This window comes from Anabrus simplex, chromosome 2 (assembly GCF_040414725.1).
Source record: "Anabrus simplex isolate iqAnaSimp1 chromosome 2, ASM4041472v1, whole genome shotgun sequence".
Lineage (NCBI taxonomy): Eukaryota > Metazoa > Arthropoda > Insecta > Orthoptera > Tettigoniidae > Anabrus > Anabrus simplex.
Genome location: NC_090266.1, coordinates 17,756,655 through 17,775,968, shown reverse-complemented (window position 1 = coordinate 17,775,968; position 19,314 = coordinate 17,756,655).

The following is a 19,314-nucleotide window of genomic DNA, read 5'->3' as shown; positions in this document are numbered from 1 at the left end:
ACTATGTTATTAAATGCATTATCCACACGTGCCACAATTCTACTTACCTGGTATTAGCCAAATAGATTTACAATCCCACAGAAAAAGAAAATATGCTTTAAATATTCTCGCAAATGTATTACTAATGACTTTAACAGCAATGCGGTTTAAAGTAAGTAAACTCGTGTCCTCATCCCGAGGTGGTGCAGCTCTTTTCAGGCACACCCCCATTGGAGGTGAGCTGCATGTACCATTTCAACCACATACCAACCCTCCTGCCATTCTTAAATTTCTGGTAGTACCGGGAATCGAACCCGGGCCTCCGAGGACGGCAGCTAACAACACTAACCGTTACACTACGGAGGCAGACACAGCAATGCGGTGGTAACACGCAATTAGCGATTGAACGTTGCCAACGTGCCAGATTAACGGTAAATGCAAGACGTTGTATCGGCAAGTAGGGTCCCTAAACTGTATGGTTACCGACACTGAAAAGGACCTGCAAAATACCGAACAGCAAGAAAAGTAACTAGAAATCAATACCTTAATATTACAGGGGAGAAAGGGTAAGGTTGCACCCTTAGGGTACGTCCTTGCACGGAGAGGACTATAAGTATGAAGTAAATAGGTCTAATTATTATAGAATTGTTGAGCCAAGTAAATCATATCAAAAAGTAGAGATTTTTTTTTACATTACTACACTTGATCAAATTATTTAATTCATCTCAAGGATTATTTTCTAATGAAATGATATAATCATACCTTAAATAACTATATAGCTATATGGACTTCAAGTGAGATTAAATAAGGTACATACAACACCCACAAATATTACACTTTCAATGACATTCACATCATATAAAATAATGTACACATGACTAGGCCTAATATTTTACTACCGAGTTCGATAGCTGCAGTCGCTTAAGTGCGGCCAGTATCCAGTAATCGGGAGATAGTGGGTTCGAGCCCCACTGTCGGCAGCCCTGAAGATGGTTTTCCGTGGTTTCCCATTTTCACACCAGGCAAATGCTGGGGCTGTACCTTAATTAAGGCCACGGCCGCTTCCTTCCACTTCCTAGGCATTTCCTATCCCATCGTCGTCATAAGACATATCTCTGTCGGTGCGACGTAAAGCAAATAGCAATATATATATATATATATATATATATATTTTACTAGTCAGAACACACATTCTAATTAAATATTTTTCCGTATGTGTGTCGCATACCAGTAGACAAAGAATTCATTGTCCAGAAAACAATACCAGTTTGGTAAAATGAATACCTGCCGGCAAAAACGTTGCAACCCTAACTTTTCTAGAATGTTGGGTTTCCGTGCCTAAACGATGTATGCGGTCAGAGTGAGGTATTTAGGAAGTTATGCTGGCAAACTTGAACGTTAAGCGCGTTTTTTTCATTTGTTTAAATTTCGCCACGGGTCGTGCGGGTGCAGAGACGTTGTACCAGTAGAAAAACTTGCATTTTGATGGTTACAACGTTTTTGGCGAATTTGAGAGGGATGCATTTGATTATTGCAGTTTCTACAGAAGTAGTGAAAACTTATGGTCAAATATCTGCTGGCAATTGCTTCAATTAGCAATGGGAAATGATTAGTTTCAAGTTTCTGGTCAAGAAAGTGGCTTTTAATAATAATAATAATAATAATAATGTTATTTGCTTTACGCCCCACTAACTACTTTTACGGTTTTCGGAGACGCTGAGGTGCCGAAATTTAGTCCCGCGGGAGTTCTTTAATGTGCCAGTAAATCTACCGACACGAAGCTGACGTATTTCAGCACCTTCAAATACCACCGGACTGAGCCAGGATAGAATCTGCCAAGTTGGGGTCAGAAGGCCAGCGCCTCCACCGTCTGAGCCACTCGGCCCGGCAAAATGGCTTTTAATATCCCAAAAATGTCAGTTCCTATGCACTCTTGTAACACTTAAATGAACTCTGAGCAGAAGGAACTTTAACATCCCTATTAGTCATACTTTGCCTGAATGCAATTTCACAAAATTTACAATTTTTTTCTTTTTTGCAAATATCTCCTGATGGTTTCACTAAACCACTCCTATATTCGACTGAAATAAGGCCATTTAACTTATCACTAGTGTCTATAAGGATGCTGAGACATTCTGGACATGGAATCTTACTTCCTAAACTGACTACAAACCCTGCAATGTACTCAGAGATGTCCCATGTCATGTCATTGTAGTTTGTCTTTCCAGGTAATACAATATAGTCATGATCCAGAAGGCAATGTTACCGGGCGAGTTGGCCGTGCGTGTAGAGGCGCGCGGCTGTGAGCTTGCATCCGGGAGATCGTGGGTTCGAGCCCCACTGTCGGCAGCCCTGAAGATGGTTTTCCGTGGTTTCCCATTTTCACACCAGGCAAATGCTGGGGCTGTACCTTAATTAAGGCCACGGCCGCTTCCTTCCAACTCCTAGGCCTTTCCCATCCCATCGTCGCCATAAGGCCTATCTGTGTCGGTGCGACGTAAAGCAAATAGCAACAACAGAAGGCAATGTTGAAGAGATGTTTGGGACAATACCTCTGATGAATACTCTAGCATTCTTGTTTAAGGGAATGATGCATTCATCACATCCTCAGGAGATTTGTCCTGAGCGGTCAAAATACTGATTTTGTCCAGTGGGAGAGCGTTGCCATTTCTGGATTCATGTAACTCAGAACTAATTAATATTTTCTTCAATGCAGCAGTGGTGTTATTATTATGTCCACCCTGAGATCTAATATAACTAAACAGTCACTCAAGATGGTCTTGACTTACTTTATACAGAGGGAAATATTTCAGTGGAAAGTTTTCTGATGAGTCCTCAACAAAGAAATCGTACATTGAAATGGTGCTCTCAATATCAATTAGAAACCCCAAAAAAACTGTCTTTCTGGTGGTTAAGTATTATACATGGGCTTGTCACTGAATCCCTCCTGTAGCTGCATAACGTACTGTTTGGCTCTCAAAAGGAAATCTTTGATTTCAGAAATATTTTGTAAATTCAGAGCTTTCTTAAAGTATTTACCCCTTATACTCCCAGAATTTAGAACGTCAAAGAGAATTTGAATATCTGTATAAATTCTGCACAACCCTGGAAACCTTCAATATGTTTACTTGAACAATACAGTAGAGCATCACAAACAGACTGATTTAAAACTTGTGCTGCTACTTTGACCTTCATTTTCTTTTTTCTATAATGTATGTGTGAATTCCTAAGAGCTTTTGCACTTTATTACATGAAGCCGTATCCTGTGTAGTCGTAATACAGACACAATGAGGTATCTGACAAACCACTTAACATTTCACAGTACTCATTATCTACCAGATTCTTCTTTTAAGACTATTTACAACAGTACATAGTTCAGCCACCTTTTTCTTCATTCGCCTCTTTTTCTGGTGCAATAATTTTATTTTATTTCTGTACGTAATTCCTTTGGTTTTCATATGATCTATTTGGACACTAAAACACGTTTCTGCACTTTTATTACAGATAGATTTTTCCACAACAGGTACTTCCTGGACTGCTGTAGAGGAGTCTAATGAAGTCATTTCCACGGTCTTTTTGCTTTTTAAGGACCCTCCTCTCCCGTAAAATAAATTTAAAAAATAGTAGGCTTAGGTACTCTAGAAATATATATTTGTCACATCAAACGGCTAAAATGAAGAGAAACTAACCTTTGATTTTATTTGTAGGTACTTTGGTAAAGCAGCAAACACTGGTGGCACGGCCCATTCCCTCAGCCTTACGACACACAATGAAGTACGATCAAAATCACGTTCAGAATCTTTTTTTTTTTTTTTTTTTTTTGCTAGTTGCTTTACGTCGCACCGACACAGACCGGTTTTATGGCGACTATGGGACAGGGAAGGGCTAGGAGTGGGAAGGAAGCGGCCGTGGCCTTAATTAAGGTACAGCCCCAGCATTCGCCTGGTGTGAAAATGAGAAACCACGGAAAACCATTTTCAGGGCTGCCGACAGTGGGATTCGAACATACTATCTCCTGAATACTGGATACTGGCCGCAATTAAGCGACTGCATTTATCGAGCTCGGTGTTCAGTAAAGTGAGCTGAACATATGGTGCTGAAAGGTGTGGGGACCAATTTTCCCTTCGTATCGCTCTTATCCACTTCTTCCGTGGTTCATTGTCTTTAGGAAAACTGTAAATGATAAAGGGGCTTCCTAACCTATACTGCATGTGCAGGGGGAAAAGAATTCGGCACTGAATATTCGCAAAAACTTATTGCTTACCTGTGGAAAGTTATCCCAGGTATTTTCATTGAAACTCTGTTTGCACATCCATACGCTACACAAGTCGACATTTTAAAATCATGACACAAACTTCCTTTATTTACTTCACAAGTGGTGCACTGATCACTGGTACAAGCAACATGGCGGCCGCTTCTGTCCACTGACTTCAACTCAGACGGCACATTGCCTACTCTATGTTAGTCTGTGCTCGGTGGTTGTTCTCCGCAGCTCCAGCCAAGACTCCCGACAAGATGGCCGCCAAGACCGGAGCTCTCCAGCTCTCACGGCCACTCCAGCCGCGCTAGCAACCTGTGATGGCCCATCAAGATCCTCGACCAATCAGAGCTCACCTGATCGACCAAGCGACCGATCAAGGCTTCCTTTGTCAAGAAACATGTGAGGTCCCATCCAACGCTCTACACCATTTCTAGTCGTCGTCCAGTCAAGAATCAGCAGTCCCTGTCAGTATCAGAGCAATTTGTCATGGCTCCCTGGCGTCCTGTGTTCGTGACTTGTCAGTGGCCTTAACCACTTAAAAAACTACCCCTGTCCCGACCCAGGCACCGGGCTGCCTTTGTGATTGGTCCGCCAAGTGCGTTTGACCCTCGGAGTCCAACTTCCTCCCTCTCTAGGTCATGGAATCATGCCCTGATATTCCCCCTCAACCATGGAACCCCCGAGACTGTCGGTCCCTTTCAGGTGGCGATACTGTCAAAGTCCCACACCAAGCTTCTATATTACGATAGAACTGCCTGCTGGGGGGCCGCTCTTCCAAGAGGGCATGAATAGAGGACATTTCCAAGACCCGTGGCCTCCCCGAGGATTAACGGAGGACTCCCTTCGGGCACCCCCGCCTCTCCAATCCCCAGCTCTAAGGGCCAATGCATCGCGATTCCTTGGCAGCTGTTAGTGTTGCCTGCTGGGGGCCTCCCGTTCCAAGGGGACCTACCTCACCCCCTCTACTCTCCTCTAATACAGGGCCCCCTCAGTGGATTGAGTAGCCGAGACCCTGTAGCCAAGTACCTCCTACAATGATCAAATATCCCCCCAAGAGTACACATTGCTTCGCCTATTCTCGATAGCTGCAGTCGCTTAAGTGCGGCCACTATCCAGTATTCGGAAGATAGTGGGTTCGAAACCCACCGTCGACAGCCCTGAAGATGGTTTTCCGTGGTTTCCCATTTTCACAACAGGCTGTACCTTAAAGAAAGCTAGGCCGCTTCCTTCCCACTTCTAGCCCTTTTCTGTACCATCGTCGCCATAAGACCTATCTGTGTCGGTGCGACGTAAAGCAACTTGCAAAAAAAAAAAAAAAAAAAAAAAAAAAAAAAAAAAAAAAAAAAAAAACAAAACAAGAATCACTTGTCATGACTGGGGATGTAAGCTCTTCTATTTCCCAGAACTGCTGTAGCTGGGTGTCTAACATGTCCTGTGACTTCAAGAAGCATGTGATTAGAGTAAGAATTTTCTTCCCTCTGGTGGTAGTGTGCAGCAATAATCCATCCTAGTTCAGTGTCTTTAATAATAGGATAATCTGTTAGTTTAGTTCTTCAACCAAGTTTCAGTAATGAAAATAAATGTTCTGCGCCTATTAATAACTCAGTGTCACCTGGCTGGAAGAACTTGGGGTCAGCAAGCTTCAAGTCAGTCAATCTGAATATAGAGCTAATCACTCTACCCCACCAAGTGCTAAAGTTAAGGATAGCGGAAGCCTTTACCTTTCGCCCTTCCAATGGCCTTCATGCCTTGCACGGAGATGCCTTTACTTACTCCACGGCTCTACGGTCCTTTAAAGACCTTGGCCTCCATGACCACAGCTCTCCAGTCGTCCCGATCTTCAGCATGCCTACACCACCTCCTGACTCCAACGGTCCTCAGATCAGTCTCCACATCCTCTAGCCATCTCATCCGGAACCGACCTCTCCTTCTGCCCCCAGGGTGCCCTGTCAGTGCCTTCCATGGAAGTCTTCCCTCCTCCATCTGTTGCACATGCCCCAGCCATCCAGTTTATTCTCATTTCGACTGAGGTCACCACGTCCAGCTCCTTATACAATAATCTTATTTTTAACTAGCTGATGTACCCGTGCTTCGCTACGGAATTCTGCAATGTATGCGGAATTCCTCTGTACATGTTGTGAGCAAGATTGTATTAAATTGCATAGCTCTTGACGGTACCCTAGAAACATGGCGGGGAAGTCACCAAACATCTTTTCTCATATGAAAACTGAGTTAGGGAATTTTCACTGTAATGGTAGACCCACTTGCATACCACCAGTCACAATCAGGTTGGGGAGTATTCATTATAATGGTAGACAATCTCCACCTGCCTTTTTACATCCTCAGAAAGACTGTCTTAGTGGTTTTAGTGATTTTCCCAACTGAAATGAACATACATTACAATGACGTCAGTAGGAATGGCGCGATTAAGAGCAATGCTTTCGTATGAAATACTCGATCAAATGAAACATCACACATTTTCTCACTTTTAACGAACAGAACTACACTGCTGACCTAACAGTCCAAAGTTCCAGAGCTGTAATGACCAAGCTGCAGACAGCCGTGATTCGTGAACACGCTTCCTTTTATCGGCGGGGAGAGGGTCGAATAGTCGAGACTCCCAGGGCAAAAACTATGCCCTTTTACTAATCTGTTTCCTAGGAGTACCGTATGAGTTGGAAAATATCAATTCACTACACTGGCGGCGGAAAAATCTATCTGACTTCGTGGCAAACCTTTCCTCCAAGCCAGAGGGGAAACCCCCTCTTCACTGCTAATTTGGAATAAAATGAATGTAGAATTTCATAAAAGTGAAGAGGAAGAAGCTTTTTTTAAGAAACGGCTCTTTTCAGGATTGAATTTTAAGTTATTTAGTGCTATAATTTGGAATAGGCCTAAATTGTCATTCTAGACCAGGACATACTACTACTACTAAGTGAGCCACTGCCTTAAGTATGCACACTGCCCATTCTAAACAGCACGTCAGAGTAGGGATCGAATAGCTGGAATACTATGAAAAACCAGTATGTTACGTACCAGCTGTATCAGAAAAAGTATGAACCATAGGAGTGGCATGCTAAAGAAGAGTTTTCTAACTCCCCGGCAATTTCCCGCCAATATTCAGTCAGGCTATTATACTCGGTACGCAGCAGTAATGCCATCTATCGGAGTTGAGAGGCAGCAAAATAACATTACAAAAAACAATATCAACTTTCGATATTGTTGGCCTTCACATTTAGTTTTCTTCCGACTCTGAAATACCACTCTTATCATAGTCGGTACGATAAAACTGAATAAAACATAAATGATCACAAATTGTATTCTCTGTAACTTTCGTTATGTAGTACTTTTCGATGGGACCAAAAACATAGGTATTTAAAAATTAAATTTTAGGCGCCTTCCACTAAACTACAATTTCATCCAGGGTGAATAAAATTGTTTGCAGCTTACACTGTAGTTTCTTATTCCCCGACTCTATATGCCTATTTTCATTAAATTCTGTTAACCCATTTTTTCGTGGCTTGGCGTCGATATGGACTTAGCAACAAAAATACAAATTCATGAATATCTGTGTTATCATAGCCGGTACGGTAAAAGTGTATGAGACATAAATGGTCGGAAATTTAATTCTATATAACTTTGGTTATGTGGTATTTACCGATACGACCACTAATAATATAAATTTTTGAGAATTAAACTTTAGGCCTGCTCCTAAACTACCATCTCATTCAGCGTGAATAAAATGATTTATAGCCTAGATTGTAGTGGCTCATTCTCCGACTTTGTATACGAGTTTTCAATATGATAGGGCCACTAATGACGTAAATATTTAAGAATTAAATTTTAGGCCTTCCCCTAAACTACCATTTGACACAGCGTGAATAAAATTATGTATAGGATAGATTATATAGACTTATTCCCCGACTTCGCACACCATTTTTTTTATGAAGATAGGACCACTAATAACATAAATATTTGAAAATTACATTTTAGGCCTTCCCCTAAACTACCATTTCTGTCAGCACGAATAAAATTAGTTATGGCCTAGATTGTAGCGACTTATTCACCGACTTTGCATTCCGATTTTCATTAAATTCTCTTTATTCGTTTTCTAGTGATGCGTGTACATACATACATACATACATACATACAGACAGACAGACAGACAGACAGACAGACAGACAGAAATTACGGAAAAGTAAAAAGTGCATTTACTTATTACTATGGACATGACCGATGCAGAAATACCATTCTTTTCAAATTCTGAGCAATGTACAGACAAAACTCTTATTTTATATATATAGATTTGTTCTGATTCTCCATAAATCTCCCTCCTTCACCAATCCAAATATCTTCCTCAGTACTTTACTTTCCCACATATTTAATCTTCTCTCTGTGGCCTCAGTCAATACCCATGCCTCACTCCCATACATAAGTACTGGTTTAATTATTGATTTGTAGAGAGACAGTTTTAAAATTTTTACGTCTCAGAAGAGGGTACAGTGCTCTGTAGGATCTGTTGGCAGCCTTAATACGATTCACAATATCTGTCTCAACTTTATTTTCTGATGTTATTACTGAGCCTAGATATACTGCTTCAAAGGTGTAATCATCCACTTGGAGTTTTTGGTGTTCCTTCCACTTCTCTTCTTTACCATATAGGCTATTTATATTTAGCCTCACTTATCTCTAAACCCAAAGATCCAGCCGCATCTTTCAGCTCCCTTAAGACAGTTGTAAGTGCCTCGTTACTCCTACCAGTTATCACCACACCATCTGCATAGGCCAAAACTTGAATCAGTCTATTGTAAATATTACCTCCTGGATTAGTAGTTATTGATCTTGCAGCTTTCTCCAGCACTATATTAAATAACACTGGTGATTAGGGATCTCCTTGCCTTAGGCCTTCATCGGTTCTGAAAGATTTTGACAGACTTCCCTGTACTTTTACCTGACTTCTGCTGTTCTCCACGGTCATCTTAGGCAATTTTATTAACTTCTGTGGCAATTTAAAATACTTCATTGTTTCCAATAATGTCGATCTCTTTACTTTGTCTGGGCTTGTTTAAAATATATAAAAAGATGTCCTAGTCGAACGTTGTATTTGTATATCTTTTCCAGAGTCATTCTCCTGGTGAAAATATCCTCCGTCGTAGATCTTCTAAGTCTGAAAGCAGCTTGGTACTCCCCTATAATTCTTTCTGCTCTACTACTAACTCTCTTTGTTATGGCTGTAGAGAGGATTTCGTACACTGTACTCAGTAAGGATATACCTCGATAATTCTTGCATTGCATGCGTGACCCCTTCTTATGTACAGGGCCTACATATATTTGCTAGTGTCCAGTCCTCTGGCATTTTACCTGTTTCCCATACTTTTTTCATAATCTTGTGTATTCTCCTCACCAACACTTCTCCAGTTTTACCATTTCTGCAGTTATGAGGTCATTCCCTGGGGCTGTACTGTACTTCACTTATTTCTTCAACCGATGGTGATCCCACATCGTCTTCATCCTCATCTCCATTCTCATCGTTCCTCTCTTCCCCCTCACACTCATTTCTCTCTGAAGTCTCCATACTACCTGATCCTTCTTTTTGTTCATTTACTGGTCTGATAGAAAGTAATGTTTCAAAACGTTTTGCCCATCTTTCCAGAATTCGTTCTTTCCCAACAATCAGTCTATCAGTCTCATCCTTAAGCATATTCACTCTAGGTTGATATCCCTTCTTTACTTGTCCAACCCCAAGGAAGAATTTTCTACCTTGTTTGTTTTCAAAATTTTTTGCACTTCATCCAATCTCTCCCTTCTATTATTTTCTTGTTCCTTATCAATGTCCTTGCTATTCACAGTTTCTCTTTCAAAACTGCCATATAATTTCGAGTGGGTCTCTGTAGCATTCTTTGTCGGTCCAGATTTCTCTCTTCTAGGAACCTTACCCACTTCTTCGTCATACCATTTATTTCTATTCTGTTTCCTTCTCTCTCCAAGTACTTCCTGCGCTGTTGTATTTATTGCTAGCTTGGTTTCTTCCCACATTTTAATTGATGTCCTCATTCCCGTTTCTGCCCATCTGTAGTTTTCTTTCCATCTGGTCTCTATACTCTTCCTCCTTCTCATCCCTTAACAGCTCTACATTATAGACCTTGCTCTGCTCAGCTTTTTCCCTGGGTTTAATTGCCTGTCTTTCTTGGAACTTGATCCTCACTAGTATGTGATCTGAATCACTGTCTGCACCACGCATGCTTCTCACATCCATAATATTGGAGGCATGTCGTGCATCTGTCAGCACATGGTCTATCTGGTTCTTTGTCAGACCATCCGGTGATATCCATGTCTCTTTATGGATCTCCTTATGGGGAAAACATATGCTCTTAATCACCAGCTTCTTGCCATCCGTTCTCATTGGATTCTTGGTGTTTACTGTGATATCCTGCCACTGGGTGGTTTTCTTTCTCTTTGCCTACAACTTAACATCACACTTGGGCAACTTGTAATATGCTTGCTCCGTTTTTTCATAGAACTGTTCTTTCTCTTCCCCTTCGGCATCCTCTGTTGGGGCATGGACACTAATTAGTGATATGTTGGCAGATCTCCTTTTCAATCTTAACCGGCATAGTCCGAGGCTTATTGCTTCATATTCAGTCATATTATGACTGATCGATTTCTTGACCATAAACTCTGTTTCTATTCTATTTTCTTCCTCCCCACTATTGAACAAAATGCAGTGCTGTAGATCTGCCACCTCGATTGTCTTCCATCTTATCTCCTGTAATGCTGCCACATCTATGTTATATTTAAGTAATTCCTCCTCCAATTTTCTACTAGCCCCAGCCTGAAAGATACTTCTCACATTCCATGTTCCAATATATCCGTATCGTTGCCATTTAGCACACTTTAGTCACCGTAAGTTTAGGACCGTCCGGTTATCTCTATTTAGTTTCTGAACAATATGTAGTTTTGTGGTGGTGAAGTTGTTAGCCCCAACGTGGATCATCACCTTACACATGTCCGGCTTGTGTGGCCCTACCAGGAGCATATGCTCTAAGGATCATTTGAACACGCAAGCCTCCAAAACACCCGTCAAGGTGGTGATACCATCGGGAGGACGGAGATGACTTTGCTTTTTAAATACTAGTACTCGTGTTTATTCATACCCTCTGCTTTGTAATTCAGTGACGATGGAATGGCTCTTGATGTGTAAATATCTGTATATTTATTTTTATTGCATACTTCTGTTGTTATTATTACTACATATCCCTTAAAATATAAATAAACTGACGTTAAATATAGTAAATTATGCTTATTTCATTGCATATTGCTATGACAACATGACTTCTTTATGATGTAGATACAGTATAAAAGTATTTCTTCCCAAATAGATTTGTTATACACCCCCCATGGATGAGGGACGCAGACAAATACACCCACGGTATCCCCTGCCAGTTGTAAGAGGTGACTAAAAGGGGCGACGAAGGGATTATTGTATTAGAACCATGAAACTACTTGCGATTAGTACCATCACGTGGGGAATAGTATGGGTCGCGTTTACTTGCGAGTAGTACCACTATGTTAGGTACACAATAGGTTTGTGGTTAGTAGCAACATAAGGTGAGAGTATGGGTTTTCCAGTACCCGTGATTAGTACCATTGTGAGAAACACCACGTGTCTGGGCATCGTCTGTGATTAGTACCACTATATCACCGGCACCGTGGGAGTAACACCATGGGAATACCGGCGCCCGTGATTAGTACACTTAGGTGAGGAACACCATGGGTTTGCGTTGCCTATGTGTGGCGCCATTATGTGAGAAACACCATAGGTCTGCGTTGCCTGTACAAAGTAGAATACTTGTGAGTAGTACCATAATGTGTTGAACACCGTGAGTCTACATTATTTCTGATTAGTACCGCACCATGACAAATACCATGGTTCTACTTTACTAGCGGTAAGTACCATTATGAGGGGCTGTTGACCTGAATTTTGGACTCGTTTAGAAAACACGCATCCTCGATTCAGGATTGTGCTTTACAAGCAGTCCCTTGGTCAGTAATACTATTGTTTGTGATAGTTTCTGAACTAGACCACCAATTTTTAAAAAAATCATATCCATCCATTCATTCTTAATCAACATGCTGTTTTTTTATTCTGGTCAGTGGATGATTTTGAACTTTTAAATTGTCTCATTTTGTACCATTAGGGGCTGTTGACCTAGATGTTAGGCCCCTTCAAACAACAAGCATCATCATCATCATCATCATCATCATTATCATCATCATCAGATTTGTTATACCTAAACCAATCAAACTACAGACTAGGGAAGTATCTTTTACTAAGATACATAATGTTCTTACATATATGTATAATTGAAGAACTGAAGATCCATATACAGGTAAGTGGGTCGCCTTGTGGTAGAAGTTGAAACTGTGTAATTTGGGAGAGAGCAAGCCCATGTAGTAGGCCTATTATGCGTCATAAGAAACTGAGTGAACTGGCTGTGCAGTTCGATGACATTGCCATGAGCTTGCTTTCAGGGAGATGGTGGATTCAAGCCCCACAGTTGGCAGGTCTGAAGTTATAATACCAATTTAAATGGTCAGTTATTGGACATTATACATTTTCCAGCTAACTCATTCCTGGTTGCCAGCTTTTCGCCCCCGTGTACTAGGTTGGGCTCATCAGTTGGTAAGTAGCACACCTACCAAGATGCTGGCTAGTGCATACCATGGAGGCTACTGCGTAGGCTAGGCCTACTTGTTGTGGTTTTTTTTTGGTGTGGTTCCCTAATTTTCATTTCAGGCTAATGCTGTGGCTGTACTTTTATTAAGGCAACAACCGCTTATTTTCATTTTAAGTCGTAGCCCTCTTTCCTATCCCATTCTTGCCTTACAACCTGTTTTCATGTGATTTAAGCCAATATATATGTAAAAATATGGTAATGTTATTTGACTCATAGTGCTTCTGTACCTTTCCTGGGTTTCCCTAATGTTGTAAGCTTGAGATACACCAAGTTGCAAGCTGAAAATATGTTTAAAATGCCCCCATTCCGTACTGCTTATTGAAGAAAGAAGACAGCATCCAAGCAAAAGGAAGGACACCGGGCTGTGTGGCTCAGACGGCTGAGGCACTGGCCTTCTGTCCTCAACTTGGCAGGTTCGATCCTGGCTCGGTCCGGCGGTATTTGAAGGTACTCAAATACATCAGTCTCATGTCCATAGATAGACTGGCACGTAAAAGAACTCCTGCAGGACAAAATTCTGCCACCTTGGTGCCTCTGAAAACCGTGAAAGTACTTAGTGGGATGTAAAGCTATCAGCATTATTACTAAAAGGAAGGACAGATATGTCCTATGCGGTAAGTCCTTGAACTTATAGAAATTGCAATGTATTATACAATCTAGATTCTTTCTCACTTTCCCCTCCCCGTCCCTTTAATAATACAGTTTTAGTAATGTGTACATCAGAATGAAGGCGAGAAATGTTTAAAATTAATTTAAGTGAGTGAAGGAGAGAATGTATGACTAGCTCAGGTTGGTGGGTTCGAGTCCGGCGGTATTTGAAAGTGATCAAATATGCCAGTCTCATGTCTAGATCTACCAGTACATAAAATAACTCTTGCGGACAAAATTCTGGCACCTCGGCGTATACGAAAACGATAGAAGTAGATAGTAGAACTAATATTCAATTCTGCAGTGAGCTTAAAGCTGACCTAATTTCCGTTCACGTAGCTTTGCACATTAGTGTTCCTATATGGTGGGTTCGAGTCCGGCGGTATTTGAAAGTGCTCAAATACTCCAGTCGCATGTGTAAATCTACCGGTACACGAAATAACTCTTGCGGGACGAAATTTTGGCAGTAGAACTTATAACATGATTATTTTCAAATCCGCTGTGAACTTGAAAGCTGACCTAATTTCCGTTCACGGAGCTTGGCATATTAGTATTCCTATATATTTCGTGATAAGCTTGAAGATATAACCAGCCTGCAGGCTGAAAATATGCCCAATAATCTCTCTCCTTACTGGTTACCGGTATTGAAGAGAGAAGGAAATGTTCGCGCAAAAGAAAGGGAAGTCATTGGATGTCTGCAACTTTCGAAAATCACACTGCAAAGACTTATTAAATAAATTGCATCGTTTAACATGCCCCTCTTTTCAAGAATATGGTTATAGCACGCCTACTGTATATCAAAATAAAGACGGAAATATGCAACATTAATTTGAGTGAGAAAATGTGTTTATTTCTTTAATTCCTCATTGAGCGTGGAAACCGACTTAATTATGAATATCTTGATTTATTTCATCTTAACTTTTATCATTTACTAGGGTAGAGAAACATTCATTATCGGTGCTTACATTGAGGTTAGGTTGTTATGGATATGTCTGGTGATTTTAATGTGTAACCAGGCAGGTTGGCAGCAGTGATCAGCCATTACAAAAAAGAGAAAAGAAGAGAATCGGGCGGCGATATTTACTTTCTGGGGTATTGCCTTACGTGGCTATTACTATACTGCTCTTCCAGGACATCTTTATTATTGACCGTGTACCATTTTATTTATAGGCCTACAGACTGTGTATACTTTTATTGTGTACGTTATTGTGTGTGGATGTGTACTGTATATGGTATCTATATAAATATTCATGGTCCATTACGTGTCTTACTCTTTCTCTAAAACAGGTCTTTATGAAAATGTTCCATTATTTTTAGCTGCACCTTGTAAATCGGCAATTCGTTTGAGCTAAATACAATTTGATATAATCACAGGCTATTTGAGCTCATATTTCCGATTTTGAGACTACCGGTACTGCGATTAAAACAGTGTTTTGGACTGTCCCGTGCTTATCATTATGACTAAGGCACTTTTGTGCTGCTTTAGATACGTTAACAATGAAATAATATTACAGAAATCTTTTAAAATGACAGACTCTGATAGGAATTAACGTGACTCGGATAGGAATTAACTAGCACTGCTGGTAATGGCGATCCGCGAAAAACTCGTCTTCAGCGTGCCAATGTATTGCAGTAGGCATTGCCACCTCTATGTTATTCTGTGCTCGGTGGGAACAACCACCCTTCCGAAGAAACGTGGAGCCGAGTTGGAATGGCTCCGTCCGGGTTGAGTGCTAGGCTCGGAATCGAATGGCTCCTTTTTTTCGGGGGCCCCCGAAGCCCGCTCCCCCCGCGTGACCATCGACTCAATCTACATGGCCTCCGGCATGCTATTATTTCTAAGAAGAAAGAGATAGCAGGGAAGAGTGGGAAGTGATACAAGGAGTATCTGCCTGCTTCCGTGTTAAACACGCTAGCAGGCAATGTTTGTGTTGGTAAGGTAGTGTTAAGGTGTGGTACTGAAGGGTCAGGGAAAAACCACACAGGCAGAAAAGAGAAATAGCCTACTTGTAAAACCTGACATCTTGTTTTAGCACATGCAAGTAAGTGGACTGGAAAAAGGTCCAGTGGTAATGTTAGTTTGGAACAGGTATCATGCACAAGTCATAAACCTATTCCTCGCCATTCCATCTGCCAGGGGATCAGTCCGTCTGGGCACTGCTGTGACTAGCGCGGTCCTTGCCGGTTGCGGAGCCATGCGTCGAGTACCACTAGGGCCCGCGCACAGCGCCACCTCCTTGGGGTCCTTCGTACCCAGTCTCCGATTCCGGAGAATGAGGCCGAGTCCACCGAGGCGGGGCCTCCTGGAAGGGGGTGGGTCATGACGCCGAGCCTCCTTCCTCTCTGCCCGCGCCATGGCCCAGTAAAATGGTCAAATGCGATGGGAGGCCGTGTGACCCCCCGCGCAGTTGGCGCACACCGGCGCCTCCTTAAGCGTTATGCAGGCCGTGTAGTGATGATCACCACTAGAGCGGTTACACCTCACTTGGAGCCCACACCTCTCCTGTCGGTGGCCCCACCTCAAACAGCGGAAACACTGCAAAAGCTGCTGAGGGGGACGTATCACTCTCACCTGATAGCCACTACCCGCTGTGGTCCTCTCCTGATTGGCTCCTCGCTCGGCTGCTGTCCTGGGAGCAGTCCTGAGTTGTGGCTGGGCGGCCCTCTCCTGATTGACCGGCGGCGCCTTCTGCTTCCTGGTCCGGCGTCGTCTTCTTCTTCCCGGGGTTTTCTTCTCGGCAGGGGAAGAGGCTTCGTCCTGGTGGCCCTCCTCCCGTCCTCGTGACCCCGGGGTAGCTGGTGGCTCCCCTGTGCCGCCGTCTTCTTCCTTCTCCTGGCTGGCGGCGGTGGCGTCGGTCGTTGCTAACACTCGACTGCGTTCCATGTACAGTGGGACGCACATCGAGGTCTGTAGCTCGACAGACGTGCAGGCAGGTTGGACCTGGGCAGCAGCCTAAGAACGCCAGGGGGCGTCCTTCTCCACTCCTGTGCTACTCTCGATCATCACAGGCGCTTTCCTGGTTTGCGCCCGGGTAACAGGCCCTTCCTGGTAGGCCTGCGTCTGCGTCCACTTCGCCCTGATAGGGGTCGCCGTTCCTGGTTGGTGGCCTTGTTGGTCTGCGTGTACTTCGTGAAGTACAGCTTACCAACTGGGGTCGCGCCGTCGTGGCGCTCTGGAGCGCCGCCGTCGTCCTCCGCCCTCGACTCCGTCTGGGTGGCTGTTTCCTGGTAGCCTGAGACGTCCAGGTGCTCCCTGAATCCTGGCAGTCAGACCACCTGGTACTGCTGGGACGCAAGCTCCTCGTAGGCCTTGTAGCTAGTTGCGTTGCTTGGCCGAATGATGACCGCCCAGTCAGGGACTATCTCGCCGATGTTCTGGATGAGCAACTCCCCGATAGACTCCGCGATCGCATTGAGGAGGTCGTATATGCGGAGCGTCCCCTGGAGGTTTTCCTCCCCCCACCGGTTATACACCGCCAGCGCCGGGAGTCTAAAGTCGGGGGCGTCCATCGAGAACAGCGCGTCTAGTAGTTTCCCAACGGCTCCTTCGCAGTCATAGTCGGCCAGTCTCGTTTGAATGGATAACTTATCCATCCTGGGCCTCCCGAAAAGAAAGAGAAGAGAAAAGCAAGCACTGAGAAGTGCTCAGCTCAGACAAATGCTCTTTCGAAGTCGTACTAATGAGTACAGCTGCCTGGTTAGCACTTAAGAAGTACTGAGAGCCTGGCAAGGAGAGAGAAAGCAGAGCGAGAGGCACGTACGTCCTTCCGCTACGACAGTCAGCTCGTCCTTAGCGACCTTTATTGCATCGTCGTGCGGGTGGGTGATGGACGAGGAGTGGGGTACCGCGCACAGTGGATTGGGAGATGCGTGCATAAGAGCGCCTGCGGATAACAGCGCAGTCATGAGGGAGACTTGGGAAGTAACTATCCGTCACCGTGCACGCACTCTTGTAGCATATTTGTGAGTTACACTACATTTCAATTATCACGCTTGTGCGGAAACATACTCACGCATGGACGTGAGACTTCAGTACAGTCACGCGGCGATTTGCGAAGTAACTATCTGTCACTGCATGCACCCTCGAGGCACCTTTGTGAGTTTCTACATTTCAAATATCGCGATAGTGTTGACACACACATGTGCTGAAAGCAAATGACCTACAGATCGCTCATTACCTCTCCATCCATCACTGCCATATACCCTTTGCAGTGAGGATTTATCGCTATGCTGAACAGAGGGCCCTGTCGAGACAAGGAGGAGGGTTACTCACCTCTACCCATTTAACCGCACGAGGCTGAGTAAAGCCGGTTCTTGCCTTCATACCACATTTCAAATTTTCGTAGCAGAGCCGGGGATCGAACCCTGGCCTCGGTGGGCAGTAGCTAATCACACTATCCACTACTCCTGTCGGGGAATTAAACCTACCACCCTCTGAACTGAAGACCTGCACACTGTCTATTTATCTAACGTGTCGAACATAATAATGTTAATGGGAAGGATAGATTAGGAAGAGGGAAGGAAGCAGCCGTGGTCTTATGTTAGGTACCATCCTGTCATTTGGGTTGAAGGGAAGTAAGAAAGCGCAGAAAACCACATCGTGGATAGCTAAGGAGGGAATCGATCTTCCCCTCTACTCAGTTGTCTACCCGTGACTGAGTGGACTCCGTTCTATCTCTTGTGCCACTTTTCAAATTTCGTTACAGAGCCGAGAATCGAACCCGGGCCTCCGGGAGGTAGCAGCTAATCATGCTAACCACTACACCACAGAGGCGGAGGCCATCCGCCTGTCCTGGAGTGTGTGACTTTTATGTCAGGAGGATACAGCTGGGGAGAATGTCCATTGGAAGGGAATAGTCAAGGAAACGATCATGGTCTTCTCATATGCGAGGTAGCACACACCTTTAAGCTTACGTCAATTGATTAGTCAAAGGGGTGGACAAAGTTTGTCCCGAACGTGTGTGTAAAATATACTCTCTGTATGGAGGGAATTATTCGCTTTTAAGTGTTGATTGTACAGTGTCGAAATGTATGTGTATTTTCTGACTTCAGCCGTATGGCTGGTTAGATCCTCAACAGCTCTCCCCTCATGTGTCAGAGATGGCCAAGGCATCACTGAAGTGGCATACTAGAGAAATGAAGGGGCATGTTCTGTGTTCACCCGTAAGGTTGGTTGGATCCTCAACAGCTCCATCATCAACTGTCATAGATGGTCTAGACAACACTGAAGAGGCATACTACGGAAATGAGGACTGAGGTAGTTTCCCGTTGCTTTCTTTACTGTACCAGGTATCTGCAAAGCCCACTGAAATGCATGCAACAACCGATCCTATAAGCATTATTTTTACAGCATTCATGGAAAGGACTGGCTGCAGAAAGAAAGGCATTACTAACATCGCTCAGTCACTTTTATATTGTCATTGCTAAGAATCGAACTCCGACTGTTGAACAAAGGAGATGGATATTATTATTATTATTATTATTATTATTATTATTATTATTATTATTAATTCTTTAGGGTTTCGCACACACGTATGGATAGACAGCAGGATAAGATAGCGTGTTACATGATGCGGGGAGGAATGCGGGTGATCGATAATAACATTATTATTAATAATATTTGTCAGTTTTTATTCACACACTCGTATATTCAGACGGCAGGTCACGCATACAGAATACGTGCCGCAA